Source organism: Oryzias latipes, chromosome 22, assembly GCF_053564925.1.
Source record: "Oryzias latipes strain Hd-rR chromosome 22, Olatipes_Hd-rR_3.1".
Lineage (NCBI taxonomy): Eukaryota > Metazoa > Chordata > Actinopteri > Beloniformes > Adrianichthyidae > Oryzias > Oryzias latipes.
In genome coordinates, this window is record NC_136258.1 from 552,134 (window position 1) to 572,134 (window position 20,001).

Here is a 20,001-nt window from a genome sequence, read left to right on the forward strand (position 1 = left end):
TTCTGTTGTCCATGTTCAGTTTGGTACACACCTTTATACCAAACAGCAACATGACTATTTGTCTCCCTTTAAATAGGCAGACTGACTCATTATGGGTTTGAAAACAGCATTGATGTCAATTAAAGCAGTGGTCCCCAACCCCCGTGGGTCATTTGGTACCGGGCCGCACAGAAAAAATAAATAACATACTTTACTTCCGGTTTATTTCTATTGGAATCTGAAAGGTGTTTTATTTTGAAAAATTGCCCGATTCTCTGTTCCATCCGTCAATGTCACTCTTGAAGCAGGCCAAGGCGCTCTTCTGGGTCACGTCATAGGTTACCGGTAAAACAAAACCCAGGAACTAGCAAAATGAGTAAAAAACAAACGTCTTTGGAAAGTTTCTTTGCCAAGGGGGAAACGATCAAGCCAGGAGACAGAAGAGGAGCCTTCAACTTCCAAAAAAAAAAAGCTAGATTTAATAGAAAGTACTTCTTTTTTGCACCATGAGTGTGGGAAGGGGAGAGGATGATGACTCCTGCGCGATGTTCTATCCATGCGTGTCAAAATTAAAGCTCGGGAATTGTGTTGTCACGTATATGTTCCTCCTTTTTGCGTGGCGTTGCTACAGTAATCCTCCGCCAACATCTTAAAGACCGGTTCCTGAAAACTTTGTGTGACCTCATACCGGGCCATGGCGCTAAAAAGGTTGGGGACCCCTGAATTAAAGGACATACCTGAGTTCATCGTGACCCCCTGGGCAATTAGTTCTCAGTCTTTTATGGAAGTACCATCATTTTTGTCCAGACCTATTTCATTAGTTTGTTTTTTTAAATGATACTGATAATCAACAACTCAAAAGTAATGGCTGATTTTGATTATTTAATTTTCAATAAATCTTAATTTATTGTTACTTTTGAACGGTTCTTTTGAACTTTTGAACAGTTCTTTCTTTAACTGAGGTGTACCAACAATTTTGTCCACCACTGTATGGGGGAGACACAGAACTCAAAGCATCGCAGCTCATAAGTGTCAGTGTGTCACAACAACACTATCTCCAAATATTCACTTAGTAAACTTTCTGTCGCTGTTGTAACTAATACAGCTTTATCCTCCATTTCAGTTGGGATCCTTTTAAAAATTGTCGCATTTTCCACTGCTTCATCAGCCTAACACTGTATAGAGGTGATTGGCAGAAGTTATGGGGGGGGGGGGGGGGGGGGGGCGCATGCGCTTGTGTCTGTTGTGGAACCATTACAGTAAATGAGAAGTGTTCTGAGCAGCCTCTCCCCTCTCGCATTCCAAATAGCAAGTTCCCGCTGTTCCCAACTGGGAACTGGGAAATAAACTATGAGGTGCCGTGTAGGACATTATTCAGAATTAGCATTCACATACACATGTGAAATCTCTCACACACACTAGTGAAATGCTTGTATACATACAACTGAAAATGTATTCATTCACATACACATGTGAAATCTCTCACATACACATGTGAAATCTCTCACATACACATGTGAAATGCTCTCACACACACTACTGAAAATGCTCTCACATACACATGTGAAATGCTCTCACACACACTACTGAAAATGCTCTCACATACACTAATGAAAATGCTCTCACACACACTACTGAAAATGCTCTCACATACACATGTGAAAATGCTCTCACACACACTACTGAAAATGCTCTCACACACACTACTGAAAATGCTCTCACACACACTACTGAAAATGCTCTCACATACACATGTGAAATGCTCTCACACACACTACTGAAAATGCTCTCACACACACTACTGAAAATGCTCTCACACACACTACTGAAAATGCTCTCACATACACATGTGAAAATGCTCTCACATACACATGTGAAAATGCTCTCACACACACTATCCAAAATCCTCTCACATACACATGTGAAAATTTCAATAAAAACGGAAGGCATTTCAGTAGAAACAACATTTTTTTTTTTACTTTATTGTTAGAAACGAAGTTGCTCGACCGAAGGCATTTCAGTGGAAATGAACCTGTGTCCGAATTCCTGCCCTGATCCCTAACTACTAAAACCCTATATAGTGCAGAACTATATAGTTTATATAGTTCTCTGAATTTAAAAGCAATTCAGACACCCGTGCTCAGTACTTTTTTCTTTTGGGTGTTGTTCATAACGCGCTTGACACGGAAACAAAGTGGCGCATTACCGCCACCACCTGGTCTGGAGGCGAACTACTCCTATTTAACGCGGAGAATGACACTTATTTGTCAGAGTAAAAACATAATAAATATGAACATTTTACAGAGACTATTTATGAATCTGCTGTGTTCTGATCATGGAAAACGTGACTGATTTATAAATAATTAAATTACAAACACTTTGGTGTTGATTTAATGTATTTGTTCATAAATAAACCCCCAAGTTATTTTTTCATGCCAATATTTATTTTGTTTTTGTGCCACTGAACGATTAACGGGCTCTTGCAAGGAGGCATTTTTTTCTGTAGTTTTCTTACACCTTACTGAAAATGGCTTTGAAAATGAATCTGTCCGCGTTCCTGGCAATAATTCAACCGTTTTTCGTGAGATCAAACTGAAAACGAGCAGATATGCAGCATCACAGGACGGCAAGGAGAAGCAGACATCTCAGAAGATTTCCTCTGGATGCCCTGACCAGACAGAATAACTTGTGAGTTAAACTTAAAGCTTTTTTTTTAGTTAAACCTAAACTTTAACTTAAACTTTGTTACTAATCATGCTCAAGGTTACACAGTCTGCTGGGTAAGAGTTTAACATTCTTTTTCAAGTGAGTTGTGTAGTCCAATTACATGAAACACTTGTGAGTTCAAAGTTTAGAATTTTTTATTCAGAGTCAAACCATATCACTTGTTTTAAACAAAAACAAAACAAAAACTTTCATTTTTAAAAGTTTAAATGAAAATCCAAAAACCCAGCCAAATAAAAACCACGAGATTTTCCAGAATTAATAAATACTTCATAATCTAAAATGTAAGACATCAAAATAAATAGAAACATTAAAAAAATGTGATTTAATTTCCTCAATGAAATAATTAATGTTGCATTTTCCAGGGTCTTCCACGTCTCTACTGCTTTACCAACACAAAGGTGTCTGTCCTGGCCCTTTACGCTGACGGTCAGTCCGACACAAGACTGGATTTTCGGTTGACCCGCAGGACCATCGAGCATCTGGGTCGATGGTCCTGAAGCATCAGCTTCGGGTTCCTCACACTCTGGGGGGTCACAGGAGACTGACGTCCTGGTGTTTCTTTTCTGGCTGGCGTGTGGCACATCTTACAGTGTGGTAGCCAGAGTCTTTGACATGACACGGTCCACCGTGAGCGATGTTGTCCACAGGACGGCAGACCGCATCCTCCAGCTGATGAGCAGGGTCACCCAGCTTCCCAGTGGGAATGAACTACCATAAGTCGCCTCTGGATTTTAGCAGCTCGCTTGGTCTTTCTCCTTCCAAAGGGTCACAAGGAGCATTGATGGCTGCCACATAAGAATAAAGGCCCTAAAAGAAAATGCAGCTTGTTATTTTAACAGGAAGCTTTTTTATTCCATTAAAATGCATGCTGTATGTGACTCTAATGCCAAATTTATAGATATTTTTGTTGAGAATCCAGGATCAATCCATGATTCACAGGTTCTACGTAAAAGCCCAATTTATGTAAATCAAACAAACCCACCTGAAGGATCCTTTTGGGTGATGGTGGGTATCCCTGCATTGCACATCCCATCATGCTGCTGACACCCTACAGGGAACCCATGAGGAATGCCATTGAGGCAGTTACAACCAGAACCACTCCAGAACACGCTCTGTTGTGAAGAGAGCATTTGGCATGATAAAGATGAGGAGGAGAGCAATATTTCTGGGGGCACTGGAAGTAAAACCAACCTTTGCAATGAAAATCATTGCCTGCAGTTCAATTCTGCACATTCTGTGCATCAGCAAAGGCGACTGCTTAGCCACAGATGTTGAGCCACAGCAGGACAACACCAGGAACATGCAGGACGAGCAGAGTCACGTCTGTCTGCAAGGACAAATCTTTGCTTTCCTTTCAGCTCCAACTGTGACACACATGACTCTAGAAGACCAGGATTATTGTTCCCATCTGGCACGAGCTAGCTTGAAAACAAACAGGCTGTCTTTCTCCATCCGCAAATGGATCGGATTTTCTTCATCCTCGTCTGTCCCTACATATATGAACACATTTAAAACATGTGTTAATAACTTGTGACTACGGTTAGAAGTCACTGCTTTTTGATGTAATATCTAGCGTTTGTTTTTAGCCTTCGGCGCTAATTCGCGTTAGCGTTAGCTTTAGCATTACTGAAATTGATGAGCTTCAAAACAATCTAGGTTGTTGATTGAGGAATATAACATATTAAACACATCATCCTAAGTATTTACAAATATATTTTACAACAGATACTGGATATTTTTTAATATACTTACACGTTTCGGTGGTTTTCCTTGCGCAACCGGCTGCCATTTTCGAATGATTCAGACGAATGATTATCTCGCGATAATCAGCCAACTTCCGTTTCTACTGAAATGCCTTCCGTTTCTGTCGAAAATTTCAGTAGTGTGTGTGAGAGCATTTTGGATAGTGTATGTGAGAGCATTTTCACATGTGTATGTGAGAGGATTTTCACATGTGTATGTGAGAGGATTTTCACATGTGTATGTGAGAGGATTTTCACATGTGTATGTGAGAGGATTTCAGTAGTGTGTGTGAGAGGATTTCAGTAGTGTGTGTGAGAGGATTTCAGTAGTGTGTGTGAGAGGATTTCAGTAGTGTGTGTGAGAGGATTTCAGTAGTGTGTGTGAGAGGATTTCAGTAGTGTGTGTGAGAGGATTTCAGTAGTGTGTGTGAGAGGATTTCAGTAGCGTGTGTGAGAGGATTTCAGTAGTGTGTGTGAGAGCATTTCACATGTGTATGTGAGAGCATTTTCAGTAGTGTGTGTGAGAGCATTTCACATGTGTATGTGAGAGATTTCACATGTGTATGTGAGAGATTTCACATGTGTATGTGAGAGATTTCACATGTGTATGTGAATGAATACATTTTCAGTTGTATGTATACAAGCATTTCACTAGTGTGTGTGAGAGATTTCACATGTGTATGTGAATGCTAATTCTGAATAATGTCCTACACGGCACCTCATAATAAACTGTTACGGTTTGGAGCTCAAGAACCCAGATGCAGAATAAGACTTTGATGCAAAAAGGGCAAGTTGAAGACTGATTAAAAAAAAAAAAAGAACCAGCGTCTGCAACACCAAATGAAAACAAGACAGCACACAAAACGCTCCAACACAGAGACATAAAACAAGGAGACTTAAATAGGCAGAAAACTCAATCACTAAGAAGGTGCAGCAGTGGACTCCAGCAGGAAGCACAGGTGAGTGGGCTGAACAGCAAGAAGACACAGCAGACCTGCACAGGATCAAACACGAAAACCAAAAACAAAACAAGCTGAACGTGTCATAAACAGCTTTTACTCAGTCATTATGTTAGTCAGAATAACCGTTCTTCCAATTTTTTTTCCATTATATTTTAGCTGTAGTGCAAGTTATTCAAGTTATAAACTGACCAGTCAGATGCCTCAATAAAAGTATGTGGCCTCATGTCAAACGTTTGAAGCGGTTGATTGATTCTTTCGAGCACATGTCCAGTGGTAGGGGTGTGGCCTTCTAACTTGCTCACTCCTGATTGGAGATAATGGTTGTCGGACTGACGAATCATGGCTTACAGACAATGTGTGGAACAAGATTTTTTTTCCCCCTCTGCCTTGCAGAAGAAGCTTGCTCCTTTTGTCACATCTGTGCTTTGCGAGAGATGGGTGAGCTGACCTTACCCTGAACAACAGAAGCCCAAGAAATCAGAGACCTGTGAAAATAAAATCCAGATTTTCCCACAAAGTCTAAACAACAAATTCAAATTGTCGATATAATCCGATTTATCCACCCTACTTGTAAGAAAATTTGGATAAATGTAATATGGAACATTTATGTTTTAATAAGTCATCCTGAAAAACCAAGTTAAACTTAAAAATGGCAAGTTTAAGATTTTCCAAAAGTTACATTTAGGAATAATAGTTTAAAACCTAGAGCCAGTCATTGCACTAAAAATGAATTAAATAGAAAACAAACAGACATTTTTCACTGGTGATGTCCCTTTGGTTGTTGTCTGTTTGTTTTGAAAAGAATAAACCATTATGAATCTTTGGACATTTTATGAATTCTGTGATCAAACAATTCAGCCGGAAATCCTAAGAAACATACTGGAGGAATGCATGTTTAAATTTTCCTTCTTATATATTTTATTTTGATGTCAATGTTTAAATAGTTTACATGATAATTTGCTTCAAAAACGAGTAGAGAAGTGGTAGATGCTGCAGAAGAATGAATTGGTCAAACTATAGTCTGTGGCCTACAGATTTTAACCGGATGGTTTTTGCCAAGTTTAGCTAAAGGACTGTTATTGTTTTTGGCTGGTGGGGTGAGGGAAGGTGAATATTCATTCTGCCTTTGCCTATAGCTTTGTGACACAATCACAGAGGCACACAAACAGATCCCAGTGGTAGCTGATGGGGGGCAGATTAAGTATCTTTTTACCCTCTCTGGGGAGCAGTTACACAGAGCACCTCTAATCCTGTCCCATGGGAGCCGCTTGTGCTATGAATCACTCTCCAGTTAGGAGCTCCAAGCGATAACACCCCCTTTGCTCCATGCCCAGACACGAGCCGCAACATCCAACCCCAAACCCCCATCCTCTTTAACCCCACCCCCCACCCCCTTATGGCAGAAGGGGGAGTGGAAGTGGTGAAGGATAGAGCATAAATAGGAGAAGTGATTAAGATTCAGAAGATTCTGATCCTCAACAGGAAAACAGGTTGAATGCCCCCCTCCCAAATAAAAATATTGAAACTATCAAACCTGTCATTTAAATCAGATGTAATTTATAATACAGTTGAAATTATGTCCAGCTATTTTTCATTTCAGCTTAGGAGAAATGTTTACAGCCTCTGTAAAATTTTACTCAAAACGAAAAAAAATGTCCTGCAGCAAACAGGCGAGCAAAAAAAGCTCTGAACCTTCTGTGCCGTTGGGAAGTCCAGGTATGCCAGCGCCATGAAGATGGCATATTGATTAATATTTATGTCACTGTGCCTGCCAGAATACATCAATCAATCACATCCGCCCCCTCTGCAAAGGGGTGGGAGCAGAAAGATGATGTGGAAGAGGAGAGATGGAGAGGAGGTGAAGCAGAGAGGCATCAAGAAAAAAGGGCCGCTGTCATTTTAAAGGTTTGTGAACAGGTCACCACGCCTACTGCCAGCTAGCCGCAGAGCAGAATGCCAGAAACAAACGCTGCTTTTGGAATTAATGCACATATGACCTCTCGGGCAGTCATATTGATATTTAGACCAAATCAATGAATCATTATTGTAACAACTAAACACAAGTTCTCTTTGAATACACTGAACAAAATCTAAAGGCAAAAAGGTTTTTGCTCTTACTTGTCATAAGATGAACTGAAAGATTAGAAACCTTTTCTACACAATGTAACAATTTCTTTTAAATATTCTTCACGTCTGTTGAAATCTGATGGTGAGCATTTCTCCTATTGCTGAGATAATACATTCCTTCTCACAGGTGCCATATCAAGATGCTGATTAGACAGCATGATAATTAGACTGACCACAATAAAGGCCACTCTGAAATATGCCATTTTCTGTCTCATGCAGTGCAACACATCTCCTTCGCATAGACTTGATCAGGTTGTCGATTGTGTTTGAACAGTCGCTCAAGACTGCAAGTCACGACACACCAACCTGTGCACAGCCTTGATCGATTACAAGAAGGCCTATGACTCAATGCCACACACATGGATCACTGAATGCTTGGAGCTGTACAACATCAACAGGACTCTAAGAGCCTTCATAGGAAACTCAATGAAGCTGTGGATAACCACCCTTGAAGCCAATGGGAAGCCACTTGCACAAGTGTCCATCAAATGTGGGATATACCAAGGTGACGCTCTGTCCCCACTGCTGTTCTGCATAGGTCTGAGGTCTCAGCCAAATAATCAACAAGACTGGCTATGGATACCGACTCAGAAATGGGGCCAACAGCGAGTGTGACATTGACTCCCTGATCCACACCACCAGGATCTAAAGTACTGACATTGGGATGTCATTTGGGCTCAAGAAATGTAGCCGGATGGTGACAGAGAGAGGCAAGGTAGTCCACATCGGAGGGATCTCACTCACAGAAGGAACAATAGCAGACATCGAGGACAGTTTCAAGCACCTTGGAATTCCGCAGGCAATTGGCAACCTGGAGCAGGCAACAAGGAAAGCTGCAACAGCTAAATACCTCCAACGAGTAAGACAAGTCCTGAGAAGTCAGCTCAATGGCAAAAATAAGACCCGGGCAATAAACAGCTACGCACTGCCAGTTATCAGATACCCTGCAGGAACAATAAAATGGCCAAAGGAAGAGATACAGACCACGGATGTTAAAACACGAAAGATTCTCACCATGCATGGAGGGTTCCATCCCAAATCCAGCACCCTGAGACTGTATGCTAGCCGCAAGGAAGGAGGCCGAGGACTAGTGAGCGTAGAAGCCACTATCCAGGATGAGACATCCAAGATGCATGAGTACATCAAGCTCAAGGCCCCAAATGACAGTGTGCTCAGTGAATGTCTCAGGCAATGGAGAGCAGAGGATACAGTGCTGGAGGACAGATCCTCATGGGAGGACAAACCCCTGCATGGGATGTACCACCGGACCATAACTGAAGTGGCTGATATCAAGAAGTCCTAACAATGGCTAGAAAGGGCTGGCCTACAGGACAGCACTGAAGCACTCATCTTGGCAGCTCAGGAACAAGCCCTGAGCACCAGAGCGATAGAGGCTCAGATCTACCACACCAGACAAGACCCAAGGTGTAGGCTGTGCAAAGAGGCGCCTGAAACAATCCAGCACATAACTGCAGAATGTAAGATGCTGGCAGGTAAAGCATACATGGAGCGCCACAATCAAGTGGCTGGAATAATATACAGGAACATGTGTGCAGAATATGAACTGGAAACCCCAAGGTCGAAATGGGAAACACCTCTGAAGGTGGTAGAGAATGAGAGGGCAAAGATCCTGTGGGACTTCCAGATCCAGACTGATAGGATGATAATGGTGAGCCAACCAGACATTGTAGTGGTGGATAAAGAACAGAGGAAAGCCGTTGTGGTGGATGTGGCAGTGCCAAGCGATGGGAACATCAGGAAGAAGGAACATGAGAAACTGGAGAAATACCAGGGACTCAGAGAATAACTGGAGAAAGCATGGAAAGTGAAGGTGACAGTGGTGCCTGTGGTAATTGGAGCACTCGGGGCAGTAACCCTCAAGCTGGAGGAGTGGCTACAACAGATACCTGGAAAGACCTCAGACCTCTCAGTCCAGAAAAGCGCAGTGCTAGGAACAGCTAAGATACTGCGCAGGACCCTCAAGCTCCCAGGCCTCTGGTAGAAGACCCGAGCTTGGAGGAGAAACCACCTGCGGAGAGTGAGAGGGGCGTTTCATTTTTATATATAAAATTTCGGGTCGGGTCGGGCACTAAATGACAATCATTACGTTCGGGTCGGTTTGGGCCGGGCTTCTCTCTCGCTGACTTTTTTAATAAATATATTTTAATGGCTGCAAAGAAGCTCCTTAGGCGGGCGGTTGTCAAACAGCTCTTTATTAATCCTGTATGTCAGAACGGTTACCGCACGAACCGAAAGGCACAGGCAGGAAGACTCAGAGGGTGAACGTTCAACGAACGCACACACACACACACACACACACACACAGGTAGACCCCGCCCCCCAGTCACCAGCCCACCGTTGATTGACATACACTGTGGTCCAGCAACTGGCAGAAAGAGGGGGGCGCCGGCCACCCGCAGCTCTGCTCACGTGTCCTGAATGTAATCTTCCCTCCGTAAGTCTGCATCTATTTTGTGTAGGTATCCCCGATATGGAGCAGCAAGAAGTCAAGGATAAACTTAAGACAGGGGAACTGAAAAGGCAAACACGCACCGCCATGGCTGCAGTATTTCTCAGTGTAATTAAGTGAGTGTGCATCAAGATCTCTCTTTCACTCTCTTTGTCTGGCCTCTTCTTCTGTGTTCCAGCGTTATTTCGTTGTGCAAATACATTTATCATGTAGGGAGGAATCTATGCCACAACAGCGAGCTTGACTATGCGCGTAACTGCAGCGACAGAAAATAACTTTCATGATCATAAAAATATGTAGATTACTTTACCTTTCAGAAATCTGGCATTTTTTTCTGCCAAAAATACTATGGGATAAATGGAAATTTCGCGTTTGCTTCGGGCTCGGGCCTGCAAATCAAGTTAATTGGTCGGGTTCGGACCGGGTTGGCTTTAATGCCTGCGGGCCTGTGTCGGGCTGGGCTGGATTTTTTAGGCCCGATCTTACCTCTAGGGCGGATACCTTTTTCCAGACGAAGCTACCGCCGTCTTCTGGGAGACAGAGCAGCAGCAATATAACAAATGGAAAACGGTCTCTGTCCCTGCAGCGAGGTGGAGAACGAGGGATTTGGGTTTTTATTGAATGCATTAGAGCTCGGTAATACTGAAACAATGATCCCTGCAATGTACGCCCAGACCAGAGCTATGGTTGAGATGGAAACAGCAGAAAGAGTGGCATCCCTGCCCTTGGACCCCCCCTCTCCTTAAGCAGCGGTAGACGAGTGGCGTCTTAACGTTCAAAAGCCTGTGGTTCTCCAGAAAAAAACACAAACATTTAAACATCCATCACATGCAGCTTTTCCCCAATCGTGTTGTTCACAAAGATGTTAACTTTTAGATGCACTTTAAGTTCTTCATGTATTTTATCCCTGGTCATTTATTTTGAAAGTAGTTTATGTCTTAAATTACTTAAAGGAAAGTTCCTAGCTTGATTTTTTTTCTGGGAGAATTTTATTTTTGTTTCCCCCACATTTGCACTAAATGGTGTCATTTATTTTTAACAAAGACAATATAATTGGTTCACAAAATTAATATCTGATTCACAGCTATTTTTTTAAAGTAAGCAATGTCTATGGGTTTGTTTTTCAAAAGTTAATACCAATGTGCCTGGCATCTACTTGACTTATTCATTTTGTATCCTGTTTACAGCAATTTTGTACTAAATAATGGCACTGCTGTTCATATTCACTATTGTTTAAACCAAATTTTACAGATATTTCCAAATGAAAATTGTCATTGTTTGTCAAAGACAGAGTATTACTGATTTCAGCAATGTTACACAAAAGTCTGTTATTCATTACACCAAATAGGACACAAGTTGTTTATTGTCATTGTGTTTAAAAAATAAATATTTGGGGAAATATTTTCCAAAAAACAGTTTTTCAAGTTCTTTTTTCTTAAAGTTTGATATATCGTGAGTTGTTAGAGACGAGATATGTAGATTATCATATTATCGCCATATCGTGATAGTATCGTTATCGTGGGCAATGTATCGCAAATCGTATCGTGAGGTACCCAATGATTCCCAGCCCTACATTTTTTATTAAACTTTCTGGTGCTGCTGTGGGTCCAGTGAGTGTATCCTACAGTTCTGACTGAATCCAGTAAAGCATGCGCTTGTTTACCTCACATGCAGACGGTAGAGGAGGAGAGCATAAAAGAAATTCACCAAAAGGAGAATGCTAGAATGTCCTTCTGTCAATAATTGTAAACACACTGGTGGGTATAAATAAGCTATGCCATTTCATATCTGCCAGGCTGGTCAGAGCTGAATGTGACAAGCTGATGTAAAGAAAAACAAATTGGAAAAAGTAAACTTTTGGATTTCCTTAGCAACAGAGGTTTTTAGCTAACCACACCCACATTCCTTATATGTCTGTATCCAATGTTATATAAATTTCTTCAGTTCTAGGAATGGATGCATGCATTACATTTTCACAGCATTCTGTCAAAAAATGTGCGAGTAATAGGAGAACGACTTTCGCAAGCTCGTCACATTCACACCATTCAAAATCTACAACTTCTTTCTTTTTTCTTTTTTTAACTTGTCCTGTCCAACAGCTGGGCAGACAGATGAGAGCTGAAGGCCTCTTGTGTTGGACATATTTTATTTCAACAATAGGGGTTTTGAATCTTCAGACAAACCAGAGGTATGTCTGAATAAACCCCTTTTGTAATTTAGGCCAAACTTAATTCATCTTAATCATATTTGAAAATGTTTTGTGTTGGACCGGATGGAATAGGGAAAGGAGGGAAGAAGAGAGGGGGGGGGATAGGAGGGTGATAATAAAAGAAGGGAGGGGGGTAAAATCATGAAGCAACATAAAGCAACAAGTTGCTGGATGGTTGTGCTCATTACAGTGAGGTTCAGATGAAATACAAGTCTATAAGGGCGGGGCCTGTCCACACACACACTCAAATGTCACAAACATACCTGTTGGCTCCAAAAATGTTCACATCAACATGTACACAATACAAATACTGTTCACACACGCATACTTATGCATTCAAAACCAACTTGTATGAAATATTTAATTCAATTGTTAGACACTTAAGTCATGGTGCAATAAAAGAAACAGCCATGCCCAGCCGCGTCCCACAATCCTTTGGTGCCTTTAGACAAAACGTGCACGTGACCGCCACTACAATATGACGCAGCTTTCAAGTTAAAAGCAGTGTGAAAAAATCCACCGTCACCAACGTGTTAGGAAAAGCCAGTCTACTGCATGCCAGAAGTTGCGCTGCGCCGGTGCGCACTGGTATTTTTTTTCATCCAGCCCCGTTATTTCCACATTGCTGCCGTGTTGCTGCCAGAAGGAGGGGAGAGCTGCTCTCGCGTTCGGCTGCAGCTCCATGCTCCTTGTTAAACACGCACGCGGTTTCAGCACATTTACATCCTCAATCTACAACACAAGTGTGGTGAACCGGGGGTTAGCCCCTCCTTAAACCCCTAAGACTCATGGGAAGTGGGGAATCTGAGTGTGAATTTCCACACTACAAGTGAGGAAGCTGTGAGCTGAAGTGAGGTCCATGCTGTTTGGCAGATGTGAGTGTTTAAATAAATAGGCTAAACTACTGGTTACCCCCCCCCCCTCTGAGACTACCGTGGTCTCAGTAACACGCCACTTGAATTGCCACATCATGCGGCTTGTGTATGTAAAAAGATGTTAATCCTCATTAAGATGGGAGGGTGGGGCTTGGTGAGGAAGGTGATTTTTTTTTTTAGAACATTTAAGATGGTGGCCTCTTCCTGATGTCAAAGGTTGAAAAAACTTCTCTGATATTTGTAGACTTGAGCTGGCGTCATGTGTGTGAAAGATCACTTGAACAAAAGTTTCTTTTTTCCATATCGTGTGAAAACGTAAAAAATGGCCAAATTTCAGTTTCCCACAAAATGGCCCCCAAGCCATAGGTCATGTGGCCATCTAATTATAATTTTAAAAATTCCTCTGGATATCCCTGACGTGTGTTTTGGTTTTGTGTGGATTGAAGGAAAAAAAATTTGGATCCACAAGAGAACTTGGCCCCATTCATGATGTCATTGTTTTTTGTTATTTTTGGGGGGGAGGTGGTCGTCAACTATGCTTAAAATTCATTTTCACCTACTAGGTGTGTGCAAGTTTTGGTGACTTTTCATGCATGTGGCGGGAGTCAAATTTTTGCTCAGACACAGTAAGAAATGTTATAATGAAACAATGCAGAAACAATATAGAAGTGTTTGCGTTTAGGACAGAGTGTGTCCCTGTGTGTGTTTTGTGTCTTACTACACACCTGTCATGTTTGTTTGGGCTTATTCTTTCTTTTGAGGGCTTTTTGAACCTTTTTGATTTTTTTTTTCCGTTTTTGAGAAAACAATATTGTCCTTGCAGTCTGTGACTGTCACATAGTGTCAGTTTTGTCTTGTCTTCTCATTCTTGTGTTCCTCTGTGCAGGTTGGCGGTGGCTCTCATGGAGGACTCCGCCCTCTCTCTGGTGGTTCTCCATGGAGTGGCACACAGCTGCATGCACTTTAGGATAATTTGTTTGAGCTGTATTTAAGTGGTTCTGTTTCTGCACTCTGTGTTGGAGTGTAGCTTATGTTTGTTCCTATATCTAGCACATCTTGATTATTTTGTAATATAGGTTTGAGTTCTGTTATGTTGTGGGTTTTTCCCACCTAGGGTGGCGCTTTTTGTCACTAAATACTTTTAGTTCTCACAGTCTATCCATCTTCCTTCGGACCTGAGCAGGGTTCCCCCAGAGTATCATGATCTTGGAGAGGTGTTTAGTAAGGCTCATTGGCCGTATGACTGTTCCATTGACCTACTGCCGGGGACACAGCCATCTAAAGGACATATTTACCCTCTGTCCTCCCCTAAGCAAGAGGCTAAGGAGGAGTATCTAGAAGAGGGTCTCCAGACCGGCATTATTCGATCCTCCTCCACTCCAGCAGGGGCGGGGTCTTTCTTAGTTGGAAAGTGTGTTGGAGGATTATGTCCCTGCATTGACTACTGAGGTTTGAACAGTATAACAGTGTGCAAAACCTACCCCCTTTCCACTGATACTGGAAAGGTATCAGTGATACTGCTTTTAATTTACTAAGGGGTGCTAACATTTTTTCCAAGCTGGACCTCCACAGTGCATGTCATTTGATCCGCATCCGAGAAGGAGATGAGTGGAAGACAGCCTTCAACACCCCAACTGGACACTTTGAGTACCTTGTCATGCCGTTGGGTTTAACAAATGCTCCTGCAGTTTTTCAGAGTCTTATCAGAGATGTACTCAAGGACATGATCAATAAGTTTGTTTTTGTTTATCTGGATGACATTTTTGATTTTTTTCAATATATCCTGTTACCCATGTCCAGCATGTCAGAACAGTATTACACCTACTGGAGAATCAGCTGTTCTGTAAGGCTGAGAAGTGCGAGTTCCACAACACCCAGACTAAATTTCTCGGGCATGTGGTCACTACAGGCGCTGTTCGAATGGATGACTCCGAGGTTCAGGCAGTTTTGGTGTTTGGTTTGTACTGGCAGAAAGCAACTACAACGCTTCCTGGGTTTTGCCAATTTCTACAAGTGTTGTATAAGGGCTTTGTGGCATGGCTGCAATTATCCATAAGCTGTCTTGTGAAAAGGTACTTATTGTGTGGGATGAGGGGTCAGCAAAGCATTTACCGAACTTAAGAGACGCTTCTCTACGGCTCCCATTCTGGTTCAACCAGACACCTCGAAACAGCTCATTGTGGAGGTGGATGCGTCTGACTCTGGAGTGGGAGCTGTATTGTTACAGAGAGCGTCCGATAATTAAAATCCATCCCTGCGTGTACTTCTCCTGCAAGCTCATCCCTGCGGAGAGAAACTACGACATAGGGAACAGAGAACTATTGGCTGTAAAATTGGCTCTCCAGGTGCAATAAGAGGTTGGGTGTCTTGCCCAAGGACACTTTAACACATGAGCAAACAAAGATGCAGCCAAACCTGCAATCCTCCAATTAGAGGTCAACCACTCAACCTTTGCACCACTTATATTCTACTTTGTTTTTCAGCAGCTTTACAGGAATTAACCATAGTTTCCATCAGAGTTTTTTTCCATTCCCCAAAATGTTTCTAGCATGGCATTAGCTGTCTGTGACATAATAAGTAGTCATTGTCCTGAGATATTTGTTAACCTTTCCAGGTAAAGCCTTTTTGTTGCCATAATTTGCGGAGTATTTGCTCTTTGGTCTTGAAGCTTAAAATCTCCACCAGAATAGAACATGGTCAGGCTCCGTTTGGAGGTGGTGGCCCCAAAGAGCGATGGGCTCATTTGATGTTAATGTTCTCCACGTCATCTAGTTTTAACCCTTCTCTTAGTAAAGTTTCCACAAAAATGTTCATTGAGGGGGAATCTCGCTCTGATGTTGCTGGCACACCATAAATCCGGATATTTTCTCTCCTGTCGCGGCTTTCCACATCAGTTAGCTTGTCTGTTAGCCTCATGTGTATCTGCATTAGCTTGGTCACAGCAGCTTTCACCGTTTGGATTCTCTCCTCTGCCTTCTCAATCCTCCCCTCAGCTTCTTCCATTTGGTTATTCCCTTTAGCAATGTCTTCTTTAATACTTTCTAGTTTTCCGTTGTTTTCTTGGCGAAACACTCTGAATCTTGAAGTAGTACACTGTATTTTTTCATTGTGCTTGTGATCAATTTCTCTGGTTTAGTCTTGTGCTGTCTCACTACACAGCCATCCCATTAGTGTTCAAACCGGAAGTCGGGTAAATTTTGTTTTCTATTTAAACGTTGTACTCCCTTTTGGATAATGCCCCCGATTGGTTAGTTGGTGAACTCCGCTGGCTTCAACTGCCTTAGCTTCAAGAGCTTCAATCTGGAAGCTAAAGAGTTGATTTTTGTAGAGAACTGGGGAATTATTTTGTAATTTTTTTTTATTATCTATGGAGAACCACCAGAGAGAGGGCAGAGTCCTCCAGGAGACAGCTGGAGGACTCCACAAGCCAACCTGCACAGAGAAACACAAGAATGAGTAAGACAAATCAAAACTGACACTGTATTAGAACCTCCCCCCTTACATCAGGCTACAAAACGGATGACACTGTTGGTCAGTATGACCCTGGCAACCAAGTACTTGTCCAAGATGTGTGGTTTAGGAACCATTGACGATAAGCCCGGACCATAACCCTCCCAGTACACCATGTACTGAACACCCCTGCCCACACTTCGTGAAACAAGAAGCTTATTGATAGTGTAGATGGGGTCACCATCGACGAGACGGGAGGAAGAGGGTCCTAAGGTGCACTGCCACCTAAGGTGGTCTGGTTAGCACATTGGATGGCACTACCATGAATGTGTCTATGGCTTTTGTGCGAAGGTAGAGCGGTCGAACTCTGATCAGAAAATCACAGTTCCGGTTCCTATCTTCCCACCCATTTGTCATAGTGTCTTTGGGCAAGACACTGAACCCCACATTGCTCTTGATGGTTACAGGTTGGCAGGTTGTGTGACAGCAGAGGACATCAGTGTGTGACTGTGTGTGGGGATGGGTGAATGGGACTGACTGTAAAGCACTTTGGGCCTTAGAGCAAGGTAAATAAGTGCGTCATAAGTGTACGGTATTTAACAACAAATGGAAACAACAGACGATAGTTTCTCTGCATACATGCAACCTCCTCTAATCACTGTATGAAAAATCAGTGGATTGCAGCTAATATAATTTCCGGGCTATAAGGCATACCTGATACAAGCCGCACCCATTACATTTTTTAAGGATAAACCATTTTGTACATACATAAGCCGCACCTGTCTATAAGCCGCATGTGCCCACATTGAAACATGTGTTGTAGGTTGAGGTTGTGTATGTCCTAAAACCGCCCGTGTGTGTAAGAAGAAGGATGGTAGCAGAAGAAGGGGAGAGCTGGTGTGCAGTGCAAGAGGGAGTGAGAAGGAGAGGGAGTGAGAGCAAGAACAGCGAATGTGTGTTGGGGGTGTGTGTTTATGTTTATTATACAGAGTGAAAGAGAACTGTAATAAAAAAAGGTTTCCCCCAGAAGAACAATGAATGATTCTTTTTTTCCTTCTTTTTTTCTTAACTTGTCCTGTCTAACAGCTGGGCAAACAGATGAGAGCTGAATGCCTCTTGTTTGGACATATTTTACTTTAACAACAGATGTATTTTCTGACAAACCAGAGGTATGTCTGAATAAACCCTTTTTTGTAAATCTTTTGTGTTGGACCGGATGGAAAAGGAAAGGAGGGAAAAAGAGATAGGGGTGTTAGAGGGGGGGGGGGGGTGTAGAAGAGTGATTATAAGGGGGGGGGGGGGGGGGGTAAAACCATGAAGCAGCATAAAGTATAAACAAGGTGCTGGATGTTTATCATTACGGTCAGGTTCAGATGTAATACAAATCTAGAAGGGGCGGGGCCTGTCCTCACACACTGAAATGTTATCAACACACCTGCTAGCTGTAAAAATGTCCACATGTCAACATGTACACAAAACAGATAGTGTTCACATACACATACTTATGCCTTAAAACCAACTAGTGTGAGATATTTCATTCAATCAAGCAAAGTGTTTGTGCAAAGGTGAGCTAACACCTGTGATCAGGTGAGTGTTTATGTTCTTCTAAAATGGATGGTGAAGAAAGAAGGAGGGAGAGTTCCCAGCCATCCCCACACCAAAATCCCCGCCACAGCAGCTGTGGCAGCCAGAACCCCCCAACGCCACTCGGCAGCAAACAGCAGGCAGAGAACAACCGCCCCCCCCAGAGCCAGAGAGCAGGGAGGCACGGAGGGACAGAGAGCGCAGCCCCGGCCCAACCAGGAGAGCAGCCCCCCCACCGCGCCGGGGGGGCCAACGCCGGTCCCCACCCGAGAAGAGTGCCCGCAGCCCCAGACAACCACCCAGGAGTTCTGGGCATCCCCAGAGAGGGGGGGGCCATTCCATACGGCAACCATGGGAGGCGGACCACTGCCCCAAGGTGCACGCAGGCTAAACCCCCCACCACCATCACCCTAATGTGAGATTATATAAGGAAGGGGTAAACGATGATTGATTCTTTGTTAACCGACTCTGGAGGCTTTGAGGGTCCAAACGGGGAAGTGAACAACCGAAGAAAGATCCGCCTTCAGCGGAGAGGATCACGGTCAGAAAGAAAAAAAGTAATCGCAGGAAAGATTCAACACATGATAAATCTAAAAAGAAAGACGGTACACAGAAAGAGTTTTCAAAGTTTTAATGATATACCTGAGCTTTTCTTTCCAAACAGTGCCGAGATCAGAGTTTACAGTGGTGTCCAGCAGTAACTTACAGGCGCGTGCACGCGCCTCTGCACAGAGGCAAGCGCTGCGCAGCACGTGCGCCGGGAGTTTTCAACAAAAGTGACACACCCCAACACACCACTAACATGGCTGGATTAAAAAAACATGAACGTGAAAGTCAATGAGAGCTTTCTACATCTTCCTCCTGTGCACTGAAACCATGGAAGTCTTCCTCCTCAGAGTAGATTTTGGAATAGCGTCAGACATTCTTCGCCATACTCTCTCTCAGCCTCTTCTTTGTTGTTGCTGTCAGGTCACGCTCATCCTGAGGCAAATTCACTCCTGAGCTCGCGCTGTCCTCTCCGTCATGCAGCAGACCGGCTTTTCCAAGCCCGTTGGTGATGGTGGATTTTTTTTTCACACTGCTTTTAACGATTGCTTTTAACTTGAAAGCTGTGTCATATTTTAGTGGTGGTCACGTGCACGTTGGGTCTAAAGGCAGCAAGGGATTGTGGGATGCGGCTAATGTTTTGAAAACCCGGTGCACCTTTTGTATGTGTTATATACAGAAAAAGCCCCCATAACTGCAACTGCACCCTATAACCCAGTGCGCCCTATGGTCTTGAAAATACGGTAACCTAAAGCTTCCAAGGTATCATGGAAAAGAAAACGAAGCAGTCGTGGTGCAGAGGTAGGTGGTCGACCTCTGATTGAAATATTGCAGGTTCAGTTCCCCCTTTCAGTTCCTGGTGATTTGCACTAGTGTTTGGCGGCACATCAGTGTGTGATTTGTGTGTTCAGTATCTTCTTTGAATAAAAATGTGACTTTAAAGCACGTGCGGCCTTTTAAGAAGGATGTAAAGCGCTACATATTTATAAACCATTTACCATTTAAACAATGTAAAAAAAATTATTCACACCATACCATTGAAACAACTGGTTTAAATTGGCAGAGGCAGCATAAATTATTTAACACCTTCCTTTGCTTTAAACTGCTTTCACATTGCACTTGAGAGTCGACCAAATAGTACGTAACCGTCATGCGGTTATAAAAGCTGCACATGTGGTAATGAAAGCACAAGATGAAAAACTGAAATCACATATTGGTTTGTCTCCCTTCACAGTCTATACATTGAAAAACTCTTGAACTGCAAATTAGCTACATTCCCTTTTTTTTGGGTGCAACAGAGTTTGTCCTTTTGAGATTAAATACTCTACAG

At 42.8% G+C, this 20,001-nt stretch overlaps 1 protein-coding gene and 1 long non-coding RNA gene across 3 annotated transcripts in view; both read right to left on the reverse strand.

Annotated features, from left to right (window-relative positions):
* Positions 1-20,001, reverse strand: part of pdss2 (prenyl (decaprenyl) diphosphate synthase, subunit 2) — a 93,130-nt gene that overhangs the window by 51,869 nt on the left and 21,260 nt on the right. The gene's annotated exons all lie outside the window — the stretch shown is intronic.
* On the reverse strand, positions 2,823-4,592 carry LOC144988981 (uncharacterized). The gene is made up of 4 exons (XR_013653098.1): positions 4,459-4,592; positions 3,898-4,087; positions 3,689-3,818; positions 2,823-3,513 (listed from the first exon to the last, which is right to left on the reverse strand). It is a non-coding gene; the product is annotated as an uncharacterized LOC144988981 (long non-coding RNA).